Raw genomic sequence first — 213 nt, forward strand, 5'->3', positions numbered from 1 at the left:
TTAACGCTGTTTTGAAAAGTATTCAGATTACTATGGCCCAGGACTGAAAAAACTGTTCCACTCCCCAATTCTCAGGTTGTTACTAGAAGACAGTAACTTTCCCCACTGGCAGCAGGAGGAAGGGAACAGACAATGCTCCAAGCTCTGGCAGTCTCACAGCTGACTCTGCAGTTCAGCCAGAACACATTAAAAAAGAACAGACAGAACAACTGC

This window comes from Alligator mississippiensis, chromosome 5, assembly GCF_030867095.1.
Source record: "Alligator mississippiensis isolate rAllMis1 chromosome 5, rAllMis1, whole genome shotgun sequence".
NCBI classification, from domain to species: Eukaryota; Metazoa; Chordata; order Crocodylia; family Alligatoridae; genus Alligator; species Alligator mississippiensis.